General features: G+C 40.4%; 1 long non-coding RNA gene across 1 annotated transcript; it reads right to left on the bottom strand.

Annotated features, from left to right (window-relative positions):
* Positions 1 to 3,315: 3,315 nt before the first annotated feature.
* Positions 3,316 to 4,810, bottom strand: LOC107803758 (uncharacterized). Its single transcript, XR_001652070.2, has 3 exons — positions 4,772 to 4,810; positions 4,227 to 4,319; positions 3,316 to 3,423 (listed from the first exon to the last, which is right to left on the bottom strand). It is a non-coding gene; the product is annotated as an uncharacterized LOC107803758 (long non-coding RNA).
* Positions 4,811 to 12,570: the final 7,760 nt, after the last annotated feature.

Here is a 12,570-nt window from a genome sequence, read left to right as displayed (position 1 = left end):
TTTCAGAAGGGAAGTACTAGAATTTGGCTTGAAATGGCGAAAATTGGAATTTTGAAAAGTTTGACCGGGAGTGGACCTTTTGATATCGGGGTCGGATTCTAATTCCGGAAGTTGGAGCAGGTTCGTAATGTCAAATATTACTTGTGCGTAAAATTTGAGGTCAATCGGACGTGATATAATATGTTTTGGCATCGGTTGTGGAAGTTCAAGTTTCACAGTTCAATAATTTCGAATTGAGGTGTGATTCGTCATTTCGATGTTGTTATGTGTGTTTTGAGGATTCGAGTAGGTCCGTGTTATGTTATAGGACTTGTTGGTATATTTGGACGGGGTCCCGAGTGACTCGGGTGAGTTTCAGACGAGGTTCGGATCATTTTCATTCCATGTTGCATTACTGAAGATTTTTTGGTTCTGGTATAACCGCGCCTGCAGAGTGTTGAGCACAGGTGCGGAGCCGCAAAAGCGGCAGTGCCATCGTAGAAGCGAGAAAGAGAGTGGGGCGCGAGGATCACAGGTGCGGGTGCTTAGACGCACCTGCGCAACCGCAGATGCGGTTCATGTGCGCGGAAGCGCGATCGCAGAAGCAGCTTAAGGAACGCAGGTGCAAGGTTTTGCTGAATGAGGTTGTTTCGCAGAAGCGAGAAATTACCGCAGAAGCGGTGGTCGCAAATGCGACAATTTGACCGCAAATGCGGAATAGCTGGCCAGAGCTATAAAAATCGAGGTTTTGGTTCTTTCTTCATATTTTGAGATGTGGGACTCTGATTGAGGCGGCTTTTGAAGCAAATTTTATCATAAGGATTCGGTTAAGTGTTCTCTACTAAGTTTTGATTATATTCCATGAATCTATCTTCGATTTTAGCAATTGGTTGATGAATTTTAAAGAGGAAATTGTGGGTTTTGGCCTAAAGTTTCATAATATGAATTTTTGAGTTTTGAACACCGATTTGGAGTCAGACTTGAGTGAAACTAGTATGATTGGGCTCGTAATTGAATAGGTTGTCAGATTTTGTGATTTTGTCGAGTTTCGAGGCGTGGGCCCCACTGTGAATTTTGGCCGGATTTGGGATTTGATGTAGAATTCGATCTTTATCATTTGTAATTGCTCCCTTGGGCTTTATCTGATTTATCTGAGTTGCTTTTGGCTAGTTTTGAGCCGTTTGGAGGTTGCTATGTGCGTGATGGCATTTTTGGAGCATCACTTGGCTTGCTTGGTGTTGGAATTGGCTTGTTCAAGATAAGTAACTCTTCTAAATTTAGTGCGGAGGGTATGAAACCCCAAATTACGTATTGATTGATTGGTATTGAGGTGACGCACATGCTAGGTGACAGGCGTGCGGGCGTGCACCCTCTGAATTGTTATTCCATTATTTCCATGGCACAATATAATGGCCCTATTTTTGTTGATATCTGTGTTTTCACCATGTGATAAAGTAACTGAGCTGTCAATCATGCTAGATATCATGCTTAGGCTCTATGCTGATGTTGTTAGGACCCATAGAGGTCATTGCTTGCTATCATCTCACTGATTTCATTGATATTTCGTGCTCAGTCATATTCATGCATTCATATCATATCTCAGTCTCAGTTGTTACTTATTGATACATCATATCATTGTTCCGGGTCAGTTTTTATGACATTGTGAGCCCGTGGGTGAGACTGGAGAGATTGATGACTGAGTGAGGCCGAGAGCCTGATTATGTGTAACAGTTATGGGATCGGGCTGCACGCCGCAACGGTTATATTGATGATTATGATAGCGCTTGGGCTGTAGGAGCCCCTCCGGAGTCTGTAACACACCCCCAATGAGAGCGGATGATACTATTGAGGGATGGATTTCCCTGGACATGGATTTGTCCGAAGTACTTACTACCTGGAGATGGATTTCTCCACAGGGTTGGATTTCCCTTTTTCCTTGGTACTGGGTAACTTATAGTCAGTGATGTATATGTTCTGGGATGGATTTTCTTAGGCCGTATGGGCCATATACAGTACCGAGTGGTTGAGCATGATGAGTGAAAAGTGAGAAGTAGTGAGATTGAGTACTCTGAGAGTGTGAGTACATGATTCATCTCTGAGATACATGGCATTGGCATGTACACATGACATAAATATATAAAGATATATTTTTCTCATGTTGTACGGTATCACGACATTCATGACTTTTACACACATTGATATGTGACCATAGATAGGTATTTCACACTTGCTATCTGGAAAGGAAATGAAACATCTTACTTATTTTGGAAAGGAGTTTTGGAAAAATTTACAGTTTTCAAATTATCTCATACTTTTCGACGATTTCGGTAAAGGATTTGGGTTTTCACTGTTATTCTTGAAAAGCGAAACTATTTTTGTGAAATTGTGATAAAGCTGAGCATTTTATTTCTGAATTGCTTCCTTATTTATATGCTCTACATTGTTATAAATAGTTGTTGGCTATTGGTGTTGGACCCGACCATATTCCAGCTCGTCACTATTTTCAACCTAAGGTTAGGTTTGTTACTTATTGAGTACATGGGTCCGGTTGTACTCATACTACACTTCCTGCACATTGCGTGTAGGTTTCAGATACCTATGTTGCTGTGTTCGATGGGAGATGGATTGAAAGATGTACCTGCGTCCCTGTTGTAGCTGGCTCTTGTTCATGGTAGCCTTAGATTTTAAAACTCTATTTATGTACTTTTCAAACAGAAAGTGTATTTAGTTCATATCAGCTTTGTAAACTCTATTCTTAGGAGCTCATGATTTGTACTACCAGTCTTTGGGGAATGTATAAGATTCAGATAATTCCTTTGTTTAATTGTCTTATTAAAAAAATTAATTGAAATTGGATAGTTATTAGTTGGCATACCTAATGGGTTGGGTTAGGTGCCATCACGACTAGTGAATTTTGGGTCGTGACAGTTTAATATCTCCTCTTGGCGTGCCCATACAATACCCAACTCAGAAGTTAATGTTTGTATCTGTATCTGCTGATTTGCTACCTCAGTTTCAGCTATATTCAAACGTTCTTGTAAACCATGGCGGTAGCAACATCCTCTTTTGCCCTCCTAAGAGAGTCCTCTAATTCTGCTGTCCTCCTTTTTGTTGCTGTAGTTGTATTAGGCTTTGGACCATAGACAAGGCCTTTAATATATCCCGACCTCGTACCAAGTACATTATCAGCAATTTCATCAATAGTCATTGGATTCTCTTCAAAAACAGACCGAGCTCTCAAATCTCTCATTTTGTTCTACATAAAAATATTACATCACTTAAATTAATTATAAGATAGAATGAATACATGTGACATGTTACTAAAATATTACTTACGTAGTTAGTCTGAGCCTCTGGAGATGACCATCCTTTTTCACTCGAGTAATGGGTGCTTTTGTAGAACTCAATCCTATTTGACTCTACTCCTCCATGTTCATTCACACCCTACACAATATGAAAATAATATGAAATATTACTAAAATATCATCTTAGTAATGAATATGGAGGGTGATTGAACCTCAACCACATTAACATGATTAGATTACAGGTTCAACAAAAGGTAATATATGTATTGTCTAATAGGATCGTGGTTCTTTATATTATGCAGCTATCCATTGTATAATGGAAAATTGGAAACTAGTTTTATGAGTTAATACAAGTCAGATGCAAGTTAGTAGAGATATAGTGTTATGCTTAATCAAAAGTTGAAAAAGACTCTTGTTCCCTTAAACAGAGATATAAAAGTATATGTATGTGACTTTTAATTTCATAAGCTTTTACAAGCAAGGAAAACTTGCAGTTATACCCTCCATGAAGTTTTATTAAGGCTATACAAATTTATATCTGCCTGAGGTACTAAAAGTTAATTAAACACCAGTGACTAACACTCATCTATTCATCTATTAACACGTATATATTTGAAGAACAAATGGCAAAAAATCAGTAGGAAAAATGATAGAAAGGAGACAAATAACAATACTAACTTTTATATTAAACATAAACTAAATAGTGTCCTTTTCTTTCTCTTTTAAGAAGACAAAGAATTGAAGTTATGATTTGAATTATGAATGAAAAATGACAATACTTAAAAGTATGTGCAAGTAGAATTAGAAGTATACCAAACTCATTGGCCTTCTTTTCTTTTTTTCACCATTTTGAATATTAAAAATGTCCCTTGAGATTTCACTCTTCGGCTACCAAGCAAAGGGATTGGAAAAGTTATAAAAAGTTAAAATAGTATAACTTACTATTTCAGCACGAGCAGCTACAAAAGCTCTTGACCCCATGAAATGATTAGATTTCAGCTTTGTTCGATTGACCTTGTTTATCTCGCATCGTCTCTACAAAGAATATATAAATATAAGTAAATAAAATTATAATGAAACAAATATGATGCTAAAGCTTATTATCATTTTGCACTATAAATTCTCAGATGTTAGCATAAAAGAGTGGACAGAAACTAAAGAACCACATCAAACTCTTCTCAAAGGTTGCATTTTACAGAGGCATTTAAAGGATCCTTTTTTCTCTTTTTTTACTTTCACTTTATTTTCTCACTCTTATTTGTATCTTCTGTAAATGCAGATTTTTGAAAGGTCTACTCATATCAATGTAAGCTATATCATCCATGACTGAATGTTGCAGCTACAAAGTAGAGAAAAATATGTTACTAAAAATATCTTGTGTACATTTTGTTCGTTCGTATACTTAATTAATTACAATTTTCTTTGAGAAATCGTGAATGTTATTTGCCAGGAAAAATTACGACGAGACAAATATGAATAGAAATTACCTTATGCTCTGGATTCGCCCACATATCACAGAGCCTATTTGTCACGATCCAAATTCCCCTCCGTTTGGGTATCGTGATGGCATCTAGTCTTAGGGACTAGGTAAGCCTAACATTAATTGAAATAATAATATTATTTAAATAACATCCAGCAATTTGAAATAGAAATTTCTTAAAATCTACAATTCCCAAAATCGGTAGTACAAGTCATAAGTGTCACGACCCAAAATCTAACCATAGTCATGATGACGCCTATCGTGTTATAAGGCAAGCCTAATTCTCAAAATATTACTACTAAACCGATTATAAGAATTTAAAAAAATATTTTAACATTTAAATTTTTCATAAACTAAATTAACTCTAAATATAATATAGAAAAATACGGAAACGAGCCCCAAACATCGGGGTGTCACTAAGTCATGAGCGTCTAAATCTATGAACTAAGAAATAAAACTGTCTAACTGTCAATACAATCCAAAAGAAGAAATGATAAAAGGAGTGACAAGGTTCTGCGGACGCTAGCAACTACCTTGCAATCTCTACAGATAGCCGGCCTGAACTCAACGATCGCCGCGCTGTAACTCACCTGGATCTGCACATAAAGTGCAGGGTGTAGCATGAGTACAACCACCTCAGAAAGTAACAGAAATAACTAAGGAACTGAGCAATAGTAACGAGCTAAGTAAAACAGTCCAATTATTTATTTTCACAATTTAAAAATAAACAGGTAGTTCCATAACTCAGTAAATGCCACAAAGAAGTTTAACAGATAAATGCAGCAACACCACAAATAAATACAACCTCACAGTAGTGTCACTCCATTACTCATCACTCACACTCAGCACTCAATACTCAAAACTCAATACTCTGCGCTCACTGAGGGGTGTGTACAGACTCCGGAGGAGCTCCCAAAGCCCAAGCGCTAAACACCGATAACTCACGTGCCATCATATCAATACCTGGATCCGCACGGTCAACTCACGTGCTACGCGAATAACTCACGCGCTATGGTATCAATACCTGGACCCGCACGGTCAACTCACGTACTACGCGGATAACTCACGCGCTATGGTATTAATATCCTCACACCCATGCCCTCGGCCTCACTCAATCATGTACCTTACTAGCCTCACCATCATCAGCAATAAGGGAACACAGCCCACATCAAGTATCACCGTATATTAGCAATTAATAGAGACTGAGGTAAACATGTACAATAATTTCTATGACTGAGTACAAATAATATGAGCATGAATAAAGCCTAAGCATGATCTCTAACATGAAGGCAAACAAGTTCAACAACAAATAAACACATAACCACAAATAATAGCCATTAGGCCTCACAGCCTCACGGGACGGACCAAGTCTCAATCCCTCGCGGTGCACACCCACACGCTCGTCACCTAGCATGGGTATCACTTCTAAACAATCACGTGATGTCAAATCTCCGGGTTTATACCCACAAAGCCAGAGTTAAAACTGTTACTTACCTTAACAACGTAAAAATCCTACTTTGGGATGCCCTTGTGTCTGGACTCGGTCTCCAAATGCTCCGAATCTAATCACAATCAGTACAATACCATCAATATACGCTAATGGAATGAATTCCACAAGAAAAACTACAAAATATGCCAAAAATCCGAAACTGGCCAAAACCCGACCCCCGGGCCCACGTCTCGAAATTAGTCAAAAATGGCAGAATAATAAACCTCGTCCTCTCCCAAGTCTAACCATATAAAATTCATCAAAATCCGACATTGTTTGATCCTTCAAATCCTTAAATTACTTCTCCAAAAATCCCAAGCCCTAATCCCTCATTTTCACTAATTACAATGATTAAACAACGGAAAATCACCAGATATACAAGTATTAGGGCTCAAGTAACTTACCTCACCCTTACATTCCCTCTTCAAATCTCTCCCAAAAGCTCTAAAACCGGAGAGAAATGGTGAAGAATGCACCAAAATTCGCGAAGTGTGATATATAGGATCTGCCCCAAGGATTCCGCACCTGTGGACCCTTTCTCGCACCTGCGGACTCGCATCTGCGGTCCCCAGGTGCGCATCTGCGAAAGTCACTTAGACGCCAAGCTTCGCACCTGCGGGCTCGCAGGTGCGATCCTCTCTTCCGCACCTGTGCTCAATGCCATGCCTCTATTTTCCGCATCTGTGACATGCCATCCGCACCTGCGGCTCACCATCCGCAGGTGCGGCCACAATAGTAGCTTTACACCAGCAGCTTCCAGCTGTATTTCTCAACTTCGACAAATCTGTTAACCACCCGGAATCACCCCGAGGCCCTCGGGACCTCAACCAAAAAAATACCAACAAGTCATATATCAACATACCGACTGAGTCGAACCTTCGAATCACTCAAAACAACATCAAAACACGAAATGACCCTCGGATTCAAGCCTAAGAACTTCTAAATTTCCAAATTCGGCAACCGATGCCGAAACCAACCAAACCACGTCCGAATGACCTAAAACTTTGCACACACATCACAAATGATACTACGAACCTACTCCAACTTCCGGAATTCCATTCCGACCCCGATATCAAAATTTTCCACTGCCGACCGAAATCGCCAAATTTTCAATTTTGCCAATTCAAGCCTAATTCTACCATAGAACTCCAAATCACATTTCGGACGCACTCCTAAGTCCAAAATACCTAACGGAACTAACGGAATCATTAGAATTCAAATCCAATATCCTTTTACATATAGGTCAACATCCGGTTGACTTTTTCAACTTAAGTTTCTACTTCAGAGACTAAGTGTCTCAATTCACTCTGAAACCATTCTGGTCCCAAACCAACTAACCCGATATAATATAATATATCTAAATAACACAAAAAGAAGTATAAATAGGGAAAATGGGGCTATAACTCTCAAAATGACCTGCCGGGTCGTTACATTATCCTTATCTGAAATTATAATTATCTCTTCTGTAATTGTTCATCCTTAATTGAGGCAAATAATTATCCTTATACAGGTTATCCTTAATTGAAGTTGTTGTATCTCTCTCTTAATTGCTCAACCTTAAAAGAAGTTAGATATCCTATATTTTAGTTGACTTGTCCTTAATTGGAATTATTCGTCTTGTGTTAGCTCCCTCGTTGTCGAACTGTACATTGTGGACCGTTGTTACATAATATTTCTTTTCTTGTTGACTTTTTCTTATTATGACTAGCGTTCTCTATTGTGGCTACTCCTTATGAAATTAGTTCCTCCATTTCCTTGAGTTATGGAATTTCTAAGTTGACGTATTTGTCATATCCTTGTATTATTATTATCATTGTTGTTGTTGTACTTATTGTGGTGATACACTAGGTTTCTGTCGTGCGGTTATTATTGCGATGCACGAGGTTTCTGCCGTGCGGTCTTTGTTATGGGGTTGCATGAGATTTCTGTCGTGCTATTGTTACTATTGATATTTGTACATGCGGCGTGACAAGGCGTGATATATAACAACATAAAGCAAGTAATCATTGTGGATAAGCAACATAAGGATAATCATTTGCCTCAATTAAGGATGAACAATTACAGAAGAGATAATTATAATTTCAGATAAGGATAATGTAACGACCCGGCTGGTCGTTTCGAGAGTTGTAGCCCCGTTTTCCCCATTTCTACTTCTTTTTGTGTTATTCATCTATATTATATTATATCGGGTTAGTTGGTTCGAGACCTGAGTGGTTTCAGAGGGAATTGAGATACTTAGTCTCTTAAGTAAAAACTTAAGTTGGAAAGGTCAATTGGATGTTGACCTATGTGTAAATGATCTCAGATTCGAATTCTGATAATTCCAATAGCTCCGTATGGTGATTTTGGGCTTAGGAGCGTGTCCAGAATATTATTTGGAAGTCCTTAGAGGAATTAGGTTTGAAATGCCGAAAGTTTAATTTTTGAGAAGTTTGATCGGGGGTTGAATTTTTGATATCGAGATCAGAATCCGATTCTGAAAATTGGAATACCTATGTTATGTCAGTTATGACTTGTGTGCAAAATTTGAGGTCAATCGGACGTGATTTGATAGGTTCCGGAGTCGTTTGTAGAAATTAGAAATTTCAAAGTTCATTAGGCTTGAATTGGGGTGTAATTCATGATTTTAGCATTGTTTGAGGTGATTTGAGGGTTCGACTAAGTCCGTATGATATTTTAGGACTTATTGGTATATTTGGTCGAGGTCCCGAGGGGACCGGGTGAGTTTTGGATGGTTAACGGATAAAAAATTTAGACTTGAATAGCTGCTGGAATTTTCTGATATCTGATAATATTTTCCTTCTACGCGATCACGTGAATGCGTTTGCGATCGCATAGGCTTAGTTGGTCAGTGAGGATTTTTGTTCTACGTGATCGCGTGGGAATATATGCGATCGCGTAGGGTTAATGTGAGGCAGTGGCAATTTGTGCTTCGCGATCGCGTGAAGCGTGATGCGATCGTGTAGCTCTGGAATTTTGTGACTCGCGAACGCGTGGCGAAGGTCTCGTTCGCGTAGAGTAAGTGGAGCGGAGTAGAAGTCACATGTTTTGTTCTTCATGATCGCGTGGACTAGTCCGCGATCGCGTATGTCTGTGATGTTGTGCATCACGATCGTGTGGGAAAATATGCGATCGCGTAGAATAAAATCTGGGCGATGGAAATTGTTCTTCGTGATCGCATGGGAATGTTCGTGATCGCATAGAGCAAATATCTGGGCAGAGAGTTTAAGTTCTGAAAATGGGATTTTTGACGATTTGGAGCTCGAATTTGAGGCGATTTTGGGTGATTTTCAGAGGAAACAATGGGGTAAGTGTTCTTAACTCAATATTGATTAAATTACCCGAATCCATGGTTGTTTTTATCATTTAATTGGTGAATTGAGTTGGGAAAATTTGAAATCCTCTTGGTTTAAATTGAAAATTTGAGGGTCGAGTTAGGGTCGGATTTTGGCAAAATTGGTATGGTTAGACTCGTGGTTGAATGAGCTTCAGGATTTTGGCAAAATTGGTATGGTTTGAGTTAATTTCAGATTTTTATGGAAAATCATTATTTTCTTATGGGATTAATTCCAATGAATTTTATTGACTGAAATGAATTATTTATGACCAGATTCGAGGCGTTTGGAGACCAATTCACGAGGAAAGGACATTGCAGAATAAGAATTTCACGGCTTGAGGTAAGTAACGATTGTAAATCTACTCCTGAGGGTATGAAACCCCAGATTTCGTATCATTTTATTACTTTGAGGTGACGCACATGCTAGGTGATGGGCGTGTGGGCGTGCACCGTTGGGGATTGGTGACTTGGTCCGTCCCGTAGCAACTGTAAAGTTGCATATTTTGTTGAAACTATATGATACTTATATGTTTTAGAAAGAGTTTCTGTAAATTGGGATGAATGCCATGTTTGGGCCTTGCGCCAGTGCTGTTTGGACCCTTAGGGAGCTGTTTCTTACTATCCTCTCATTATGTTCGATTGAAAATATATACTCAGTCATGTTTATACTTGTTTTCCATATAACTCATTTTTATGACTCTACTTGGATGCATATAAATGTTTTGGGCCGAATGCCCTGTTTTATTGAAATGCGCGAGTGGCTTGAGAGGTTTATGACTGAGTGAGCCCGAGGGCATGATTTGTGAGGATGAGTGTGGATCGGGGATGCCCGCCTGCAGCATACTTTATTATTATAGCACGTGTGATGTCCGTGCGCACGTGAGTTGTCCGTGTAGATTATAGCGCTTGGGCTGAAGGAGCCCCTCCGGAGTCTATACACACCCCCAGTGAGCGCAGGTACGTACTGAGTGCGAGTGCTGAGTGCCGAGTACTGAGTGACTGGGAGGCATGAGTGATTGTGAGGTATGCCCGAGTGGCAAGGTTGATTGTGAGGCATGCCCGAGTGGCAAGAGTGATTGTGAGGTATGCCCGAGTGGCACGAGTGACTGTGAGGTTTGCCCGAGGGGCTGTATATGAGTGATGTTTTGCCCGAGGGACTTTTTATGATTTCATCATTTTTTCTCACCTTTGCATTCTTCCTCTGTCTGAAAACTGTTGAAAAATATCTCTAAATGATTTTTACTGTAATTGGGTTAAACGAGATATTTTGATTCAAACCCTGATTTTAAAAAGCACGTGGTATTTTACTGAGATCTCCTGATATAAATGTTATATGCTTTATTTCTCGTCACTACTGCTCAGTTTTTATTTATTGTTGTTACTTACTGAGTTGGTGTACTCACGTTACTCCCTACACCTTATGTGCAGATTCTGGTGTAGCTGGACATGGTAGCGGTTATTGATTGTTCTGGTTGCATATTTTCTTGGAGATAGCAAGGTAGCTGTTTGGCGATCGCAGCCCCTGCTCTTCTCCCTCTTATCTTCCTCTAGTTGTGTTTAGTCATTTTCCAGGCTAAGTTAGCCTTGATATTGTTAGACAGTTTATAGTAGATGCTCATGACTAGTGACACACCGATGTCGGGCTTTTCCTTCTGTACTTTTATTTTGATTTGAACTCCTTTACGAAGGTTTTTATGTTAAATAAAATAGGAATTATCTTTGAAATGAAAATATCGGTTTGTTTTGGAAATGAGTCGGCTTGCCTAGTTCCACGATAGGCGCCATCACGACCGAGGTTAGTTTGGGTCGTGACAGATTGGTATCAGAGCCTAGGTTACATAGGTCTCACGAGTCATGAGCGTGTTTAGTAGAGTCTTGCGGATCGGTACGGAGATGTCTGTACTTATCTTCGAGAGGCTGCAAAACCTTAAGGAAAATTCACATTCTTGAATTCTTATCGTGTGAATCTGTTGATTCTAGTAACTAAACATTTGTTGTTTCATTCTCTCACAGATGGTGAGGACTCGTGCTAGCGGTCAGGAGGGCCAGCCACCAGTACCACCAGCCAGGGCTGCAAGAGGCCGAGGCCACAATAGAGGCCGTAGTAGGGGCAGAGGTGCAGCCCGTACAGCAGCTGGGGCAGTACTTGCAGATCCACAGGTTTTCTCAGAGCAGGACCAGGTTCCAGTTGTTGATGCACCAGCTCAGGCACCATCTGTGCCTATTGTGATTCTAGGCCTTCAGGAGGCCCTAGCTCAGAGTCTGACAGCATGCACCGGCCTTGCTCAGGCAGTCTCTATTTCGACAACCGCAGCCACTTCTCAGGCCAGGAGAGGCACTCAGACTCCCGTCGCTCGCACACCCGAGCAGGTTATTTAGGGACTTCAGACACCGGAGGCACCACCAGCCCAGCCGGTTGCAGTTGCTTAGGATTATGTGGTTCCTACTATGCCTGAGGATGATCAACGTAGGTTGGAGAGGTTTGGGAGACTCCAGCCATCACCTTTCAGTGGCACAGAGAGAGGATGCTCATTGGACAGGTGTCAGAGGATACTCCGTATTGCTGGTATTCACGAGACTTGTGAGGTCTCATTCACTACCTTCCAGTTTTCTGGGGCTGCACTCAGATGGTGGGAGACTTACGAGAGGCGTAGGCCTATTGGCGCATCACCCCTTACTTGGCAACAGTTCTCCGTGGTCTTTTTGGAGAAGTTCATGCCTCGATCCCGCAGAGAGGAGCCGCGCAGACAGTTTGAGTGGCTTCGCCATGGTGATATGTTTGTGACACAATATGAGATGCGATTCTCTGAGTTGGCCCGTCATGCTATCTGGTTGGTTCCCATGGATAGAGAGAGGATCATGAGGTTTATTGATGGCCTCACTTATCATCTACAGTTGCTCATGACCAGGGAGCGGGTTTCGGGTGCTACCTTTGATGAGGTTGTCGAAATTGCTCGGCATATTGAGATGGTTCACGATC

Source organism: Nicotiana tabacum, chromosome 19 (genome assembly GCF_000715075.1).
Source record: "Nicotiana tabacum cultivar K326 chromosome 19, ASM71507v2, whole genome shotgun sequence".
NCBI lineage: Eukaryota > Viridiplantae > Streptophyta > Magnoliopsida > Solanales > Solanaceae > Nicotiana > Nicotiana tabacum.
The sequence above is the reverse complement of the archived record's forward strand: the minus strand, read 5'-3'. Positions and strand labels throughout refer to the sequence as shown.